Here is an 8,551-nt window from a genome sequence, read left to right as displayed (position 1 = left end):
CATTAATTTGAATAGATAAAGGCTGATATGAATGCACAATAAAAGAATTTGTAGAGTTTGTGTTATGTTTCACAAGGATTTCTGGGATGAGCAAATATGGTGTTCTTATTCAGTCTTTCAGTGTTAAAATGAACTGTGGTGTTGTTTTAAGGACTAGCAGAGGATAAAAAAAGTGTTTCATATTAAATGATGATTGTGCTGGGGGTTTTTTTCAAGTCATTATGTCTGCCTTGTCGTTCAATGCAATTTCCACATCATTTTATTTTTGAATGTTAATAGCTGTGTTATTACTATTCAAATGAAAACATGACATCTCCCAGGTTCAATCTTTAGCTGTAATGTACTATACAAGAGAGGACAAAAGCAAGGAAACAACCAGGACTATTGACCTCTGGAACAGCTTCTAGTTTACGCTACACAACAACCCCCCCTCGCTATTTTCAATTCGCCGAATGACAGCGTGGGGTCAGACTGTGAGCTCTTGACACCTTCACTGTGAGGTCAATACTTCTCTCTTCCACATGCCATTTTCTGCCACAGCGAAGTGCCTGAAAGAAGCCTTCTGAACACTTCCATGTCATACAGTACATACTCCATATGTTATGACTCACACTTCTCTCTGAGGATGTGATGAAGATATTGTTGCACAAACAGACTCGTGGAAGATGCCATAACTATACATATGGAATCCACACCTGGACAAACAAAACACAGATGTCAGGATGCTGTTTATAACCCGTCGTTCTCATTTAACATGAATTCCATCCAAGCAGGTCTTAATGCTGCTTTATCCTCCAACTGGAGTTGTGAAATCCAGAAATAAATGGAGAGATGATACAGAAAACAAATGACTGACTGACTATAGGTACCTGGATTGTTTAGTACTGTAATCATTTCTATTTGTAGCTACACTGCTTATGGCTTTAAACCAAATTGCAAGAATGTTTTTTGATGCACATAAAAATGCACATACAGAGCCCATCAAATATGGTAGACATATGCTTAAATTAGTTTGTTTGATGTGGGACAACCAATGCAATTTTACACAACACATTTGAGCTTCTACAAGGACAATTGAGGTTTGTTATTGTGCGTTAAGAAATATAGTTGAGCTTCCATTTACCATATTTGATGTGCTTCATGTACACTGGAAACAAATTGGTATTCTAAAATAGTAACATCTAATTAACTGGTTTTATTCAAGTCTTTGAATTATCAAGAAAAAGTCAATTTCATGGGTAGAAATTGGTCTTTACAGAAACAATTGCAAGTTAGCATTTTTTACATCATAAAAATGTAGTTGATCAATGTGTAAAAGCCTAAATTATATTTGTTCCTCATGTAAAACACTTTTGTCTCTTCAGAACATTTGGATTAAACTGCTCGTGGTTCATATGGATCCATTTCATTTGTTTTAAAGATGAACAAAGTCTGAAATGAAGTCTTATGGGCCATCGTGAAATGCCATAAAAGAGTAAAAAAAAACGTAACATTACTTTACAAAGAAATTGTATATTTATACTATATATTATATATTAATATTAATAATATCTTAATAGTATATTATTATTATTTACGTATAACAAAATAGTAGGCCTACATACAATATTTATATTTAAATAGTATATTTAAAATATTAATAATAATTGATTTGAATTGATATTTAATTAAATATTTTTATTTATAGCTTCATAATTAATCAACTTTAAGCTAGATTTATAAATGCTGTAATCACTTTTTTTAATGATACCTACTGTCTTTATGAATAAATGCATGTTAATAAAATTAACCTTATTTTAAGAAGGTAAGTATTGAATTAATGAAGTAATCAGACCTACATTTTTCACCTGACAGACTTAGAAACCACAAAACAACACCCTAGCAACCACTCTGAATCGCATATGCAAGTGTTGATATTTCATCAAATATTTAAGCATAATATACTTATGAATAACCTTAATAGTTTTTCATCTAAACCTTTCAGGAGAATTATTGTTTATCGTTTGATAAGACGCTTTGCACCTTAAAGAACGAGGTTAGCCCATTGAAAATGCCAGTCTTTGAGAGTGCTGTAGCATATGATTGGTATGTTTGAAACACTATATTTTTGTTCCTCTGAGGCTTTTGTAGATGTGTTTGATCTGTTATTTTCTCCCTCCACTTCAGTGGGACCCTGCAGAGGCGCGCAGTCAGAGCAGCACAGCAGAGAGGAGGGTTAGCTCAGTCCACCCCCCTCTCATCTGCCTCCACTCACATCCTGGCTTATGGCTTCCGGCCGCTCTCACAGCACCCCTGCTGAGGTCACTCTGGCCCAGGTCAGGAACATAAAAATACCCCCCTCCTTTACCTCCTGACTCTACAGCCTCTCTCTCTTTCTCTTTGGGTCTGTGCCATCTACGCCTGCTGTGGAAAAGCACTACACGGAAATATCCGCTGGGCCTCAAGGTCAATTCTGGATTTTCCAGACAAAGTCCCTGAATGCTGTTCTCTAGCTGTGCTAACAGTGGGATCCTGTGCAGAGTATGAACAGAATGTCCAGCTCAGATCAGATATCTGACAACATAAAGAAAGAACTCACCCGAAGGTAAAAATTTGGATGAATAAGAGGTCATTTCAACCCCATATGACTTGAGATATATTAGGCAAAATGTTCATGCTGCTCTTTCCATGCATTGAAGCTAAAAAGAATTTGATGCTGTTGAGCTCCGAAAATGCAGAAATGTAGCATAAGTATAGTCTGCTAGACTCGTGCACCATATTCCAATTCTTCAGAAGCCATATGACAGCTTTTTTGTAAAAAAAATAAATAAATAATAATAATAATAATAATAAACTCAAAACTCATTTGTGTTCATGTTAAAAATGTAAAGATGTAAATCAGATTTAAAAGCCATGCAATGGCAAGTTCCTCTTCAGGAACTCGAGCTGCGTCGAAAACGCTTTGGGGAACGTGTTTAGCGTGAGCGACTCTGAATATCATATCCAATCTGTCTTATAGAAGAGTGTGACGTCACGGGTGGGGTGACGTAAGCGACCAGGAAGCTATAAAGGCACGAGCCGCGCAGCTGGCTTCAGCTTCACGTATTTCAGCAAGCGCTCTATGTGTGCATTAGAGGTCTTCACAGTGCACCCGAGACCCGTCGACCCAGGACCCGACCCGGGACCCGTACGGGTCCGGGTCTATATTTTAAATGATCAGCCGGGTCCGGGTCGGGTCCAAATCTATTACCTCGGGTCCCGGGTCTGTTTAACATTGTGTGTAATACCCGTGCGATCAGAGTCATCGGACTCGGAGAACACCCGGCCGTGATCAAAGACTGCTTGTGTTTTTTGTAACTTGCAACTTGTAAAATTAGGAAAAGAAAAGAGTGAGCCCTCTCTCTCTCTCTCTCTCTCTCTCTCTCTCTCTCTGCTTTTAGAATCAGAGCGCGCAGACTCGCGCAGACAGAGTTAATACAAGTGCACGCACGGTATTAATGCTTGCGGACTTGACACACTCATATTTAATATATATTTCAAATCAACAATACAATCTGAGGTTACCTGTCACATGAATGTTTTCTATGACGCTCAAATTGCGTTAAAGCATTTTAGGTTGATACAGCTAGCACGCATGTGCAGTCTCCAGCGCATTTCATGTTTCTATGGCAACCAGTGAGGGACACTTCGACCGCTAAACCGCGTTTTATAATTTTCTCCCGTTTTTATAATATTATAAATGAACTGTTTAATCTTAAAGTTTTAGTGGTCAGATTCAGACTCGATGCAGAGCAGAGAGCACAGAGATCATATGATAGCAAATAAATAACGTCAGCGGCCATGGCATTGCACGAGCGATCGTTATTATAGTTCAAAAGGGCAAACAGTCGAAGTTATTATGCGAATTAACTCGAGTCAGAATGCACAGTTGCATTTGTCATCCGTCACCGTGTCATCAAGTGGACTTTTGAAGCTTAAATAAGGAGTGGATTCAGCTTGGACTTGGAATAACGAGAGGAATAACATGGATAACTTTCTTGTCGGAGGATTGTAATGCATCAAAGGCGGTCAGGTACAAGGAAGAGAGATTACGGCTCCTTAAATTAGGTAAGACAAAAAGCTGTATTTTTCGCAACAGGTTTATTGACTTGTAATAGCAATTTAAGCTGGAATATATGACAGTCAGGTCTGTGTCTTCCCGGCGGGTTCGGGTCCAGATTTCAAATAATATACGGGTCCGGGTCGGGTCCAGGTAGGCATTTCTCGGATCAACACGGGTCCGGGTCCAGCTTTTGAAATATTAGACGGGTCCGGGTCGGTTCGGTGTAGTACATTACGGGTCTCTTTCGGGTTTGGGCACAAATTTTTGGACCCGTGAAGACCTCTAGTGTGCATGTCATTCTGTCTTGTCAGTCTTATTTATTGTTGTTTGTCACTATTAACTCCTCAAAGAGTAAGCAATAGTCAAAGAGCAAAGCTAAGACGAGACATCTGAAAGGCGAATCCAGATCGCGTTTCAGATTGTGTGTTCATCATGAGTGGGAATACACGGTCTGTGCGTGGTCTGCCTGGGATCGAGGGATGCTGTTTCGGCTCTTGAGGGAGCCGACTGCCTGCACTGGTACAAGCCAGTGTGGACGCTTCGATCCCGGAGGACTCTGTCGAGGGGGAGTCTCCGCCAGCATTCCTCGCGGTGTTGGTCCCGCTTTTGCCGAGGCGGAGTGCCGCCTGCACTCGCTGGGTTCGCAGATAAGATCTGCTGGAGGGTATGGAGACGGGTGCGTCCCTATCTCCTACCTCACCCGCCAGATCTGCCCGATCTCCGGGTTCGGAAGCCCGAGTGTTGCGGTCCTTCCTCCCGAGTGACGGCCATGATGCACCGCCTTTTTTTTCTCAGGGGAGATTGAAACGGAGGGCGTCGATGAGCTCGCAGTTGCACAAACATAAGCTGCATAAACATCAGTTGCACAGACAAACAGTTACACAAGCATCAGTTTCACAAGCATAATATGCCTAACTGTATAACGAGCAGCATTAATGAGGAGCACAGCTCACGCAGTCAGCTCTCTGGAAAAAATAAGGGGGCTGACTGTGCTTCTAGCATATCTAAGGACAGGGCGAAGACGGCTCTGCCTATCCACCCGTATTCCCTAGATTTAGAGTTCATTCTCAAAGTTCGGAAGAATGCATAGTGAACTTGCAGCTGCAGCTACTTATCTCCAAGGAGATTAATATTGTTTGTGTGACTAAGTGGCTCGCGTGTTGCAGAGGCAACGCATGTATTACATAATTTTCAGTTTTGATGTGAATCTTACCAAAACCAGACCGTCTTCACTCGTCTGATTGGTTAACTGCATTAATTCTGAGGAATTAAATTCAGTATCTATCTGACTATGAGAAGTTAGATATGAATTATACCAACAAGGCAGACCGTGTTTACTTGTCTGATTGTTTGTTTGCATTAAATTCTGAGGAATATAATGACATTTATCTCACTCTGAGAAATTCTATATACTGGAGGGGCTGCTGGGTGGGAGCAGCCCTCTCAGTCTATAGTCAGAGCGTTGCCGCCCGCGCTCCCCCTGCGTCGGGACCGGAGGCTGAAGCAACGCTCTGAACCAGGGTTTTCCCAGCCTAAGGCGGATCTGAGGGCCGTACTTCAGGCTGGGAGGCCCTCGGTTAAGAAGTCCTGACATGTTTCGGTCACGACTGCAGAGGGCGGCCCCTACTGGGGTAGAGCGGTGTACACCGCATTACATGATGCCCGTCTCGCCTCAGCGCCCTCTGGGGGCCGGTCTGCCAACCCTGCCAGAGTTCCAGGGTGCAGGGGCTGCAGCGAGCAATGCTCTCAGTATTTTGAGCTGAGATGCTCGCCGGCCCTTCGGGGACTCTTACACCAGAGGTCAGTCTCAAGAGACTGATTCCCTTAGTAGATTATTAAGCAGCGTGGAAACTACTGCCAAATGTATCTCAATGGGTCCTGCATACAGTAGATAAAGGCTACCGTATTCAGTTCGGCTCTGCACCGCCGAGATTCAACTGGGTCATTCCGACGATAGTCGGCCCCAGGCAGGGTCTGGTTATGGAACAGGAAGTGAAAACCCTATTAGAGAAGGAGGCCATCGAGGTGGTCCCTCCTCAAGACAGGGAGTCCGGGTTCTACAGCCGGTATTTCACAGTTCCAAAGAAGGATGGGGGGTTGCGTCCGATTATAGACTTGAGGGTCTTAAATCGTTCAGTTATGAGATTGAAGTTCAAAATGCTCACGATAAAGCATGTTGTAGCTCAGATCAGGTCCGAGGACTGGTTTGTCACAATAGATCTCAAAGATGCATACTTCCACATATCCATCCTACCACAACACAGGAAGTTTATGAGGTTCGCTTTTGGGGGCGAAGCCTACCGATATCGAGTACTTCCCTTCGGCCTTGCACTCTCACCCCGCAGGTTCACAAAATGTGTAGACGCGGCTCTGGTTCCCCTGCGCATGCAGGGCATCCGCATTTTCAATTATATCGATGATTGGTTGATTTTAGCTCAGTCAGAGCAGGTTGCGGCTCGGCATTGAGATGTCGTGCTGGAACATATGGGGGAGCTGGGTTTGAGACTGAACGCCAAGAAGAGTGTACTTTCTCCGGTTCAGAGAACCACCTATCTAGGCATAGTATGGGATTCGACTGCGATGCAGGCACGATTGTCCCCTGCTCGTATCGAGTCGATCCCCATTTCAGTCTAGAGAGTCAGAGAAGGCCAGCCCCTCACTGTCAAACAGTATCAAAGATTGTTGGGTCTGATGGCAGCTGCGTCCAACGTGATACCTCTTGGCCTGCTGTACATGAGACCCCTACAGTGGTGGCTACAGTGGTGGCCAAGGGATTTTCCCCGAGTGGCAATCCACTTTGCACTATCAAGGTCACGCGGCGCTGCCTCCGTGCCTTAGACATGTGGAAGAAACCTTGGTTCTTGAATCGGGGGCCCGGTGCTGGGAGCTCCCTGTCGCCGTGTAATACTAGCGACGGATGCATCCCTCACTGGCTGGGGTGCAGTCATGATTGGCCACCCTGCCCGTGGTCTGTGGAGCGGTCGCCATCTGACATGGCATATCAGTTTTCTAGAAATGCAAGCAGTTTATCGTGCACTTAAGCACTTCCTCCCAGACCTAAGGGGTCACCATGTGTTGGTGCGCACCGACAACACATCGGTGGTCTCTTACATCAACCACCAGGGAGGTCTGCGTTCGCGCCCCTTGTACAAGCTGGCGCACCAGATCCTTGTGTGGTCCCAGAGCAAACTCCTCTCATTAAGAGCAGTATATATTCCTGGGAAACTAAATAAGGGAGCAGACATACTATCGAGGCAGGGGCCGAGGCCCGGGGAATGGAGGCTTCACCCCGAGGTGGTGAAGCAGATATGGAGAGTTTTTGGCAGGGCTCAAGAAGACCTTTTTGCGACTCAAGAGACATATCAATGTCCCCTTTGGTTCTCTCTAGTTCATTCAGCTCCTCTGGGACTGGACACTATGGTACAGACCTGGCCGAGGCTTCGTCTGTACGCCTTTCCCTCTATTGCTCTGCTCCCGGGAGTTCTGGCGAGAGTACGCCGGGACGGGGTCCGTCTGTTATTAGTAGCCCCATTCTGGCCGGGCCGAGTATGGTTCACAGACCTGGTCTTGCTCCTCGACGGCTCTCCATGGGAGATACCGATCGGGACAGACCTACTCTCACAGGCGCAGGGCACGATAATTCACCCTCGCCCGGAGTTGTGGAAGCTGTGGGTGTGGCCCCTGAGGGGGCACAACTATTAGCAGCTGGTCTCTCAACCAAGGTTGTTGAGACCCTCCTCCAATCCAGAGCTCCCTCAACGAGGAAACTGTACGCCCTGAGGCGGAAACTCTTCACCTCATGGTGCAGAGACCGCCAGCTAGACCCAGCAAACTGCCTAGTTGGTACAGTTCTGGAGTTTCTACAGACCAGGCTCTCTGCAGGGTTGACCCACTCCACGCTGAAGGTTTACGTGGCGGCCATTGCGGCCTACCACGCCCTTCTCGATGGCCAGTCTTTGGGAGGACACCCCTTAGTTACATGTTTCCTCTGCGGTGCGCTGAGGCTGAGACCTCCAGTACGGTCCCGTGTTCCCCCCTGGGACTTGGGTGTGGTGTTAGAGGCTCTTTGCAAATATCCATTCAAACCGATTCAAGATATCTCAGACAGACATCTGACTCTTAAAACCGCCTTTCTGTTGGCCATTACCTCTCTGAAAAGAGTAGGAGGTTTACAGACCCTCTCAGTGGCCCCTACCTATCTTGATTTTGCACCTGGCATGACCAAAGTGTTCATATACCCTCGAGCGGGATATGTTCCTAAGGTGCCCTCTATCACACCACAACCTGTAGTGCTGCAGGCCTTCTGTCCTCCTCCCTTTCAGGAGCCCGACCAAGAGAAGCTAAATTGTGTGTGTCCAGCTCGAGTGCTGGATGCATACGTCCACAGAGCTGCCCTGTGGAGAAAAACGTTGGATAGTTGAGACTATCAACGCCACCTTGAGTCCTCTGGTCGTCCCCCGCTGTCGGGAG

Source organism: Carassius carassius, chromosome 3, assembly GCF_963082965.1.
Source record: "Carassius carassius chromosome 3, fCarCar2.1, whole genome shotgun sequence".
In the NCBI taxonomy this organism is placed as follows: domain Eukaryota; kingdom Metazoa; phylum Chordata; class Actinopteri; order Cypriniformes; family Cyprinidae; genus Carassius; species Carassius carassius.
This window is presented reverse-complemented; position numbering follows the sequence as displayed.